Below are 228 nucleotides of genomic sequence, written 5' to 3'. Positions count from 1 at the left end.
GAATCGGCGACCCCCAGAATCGGCGACCCCCAGCATCTGGTTGCCTTCTTCCCTCTCCACCTGGACTTCCGGAGGCCGTTTCCCGAGGACTACGGCATCCCCTCGCGTTCCTTAGGCTCGCAGCCCGCGCCCAGTCCGCGCGCTCCAGCACCCGGAGTGTGCGCTGGGATCGCGAACTTAATGGTTCCACGGAGATCCCAAGCCATCAATGACCCTAGCGCTGTCCGT

The sequence above is a fragment of the Bison bison genome, unplaced genomic scaffold, assembly GCF_000754665.1.
Source record: "Bison bison bison isolate TAMUID 2011002044 unplaced genomic scaffold, Bison_UMD1.0 scf7180017864205, whole genome shotgun sequence".
Taxonomy (NCBI): domain Eukaryota; kingdom Metazoa; phylum Chordata; class Mammalia; order Artiodactyla; family Bovidae; genus Bison; species Bison bison.
This window is presented reverse-complemented; position numbering follows the sequence as displayed.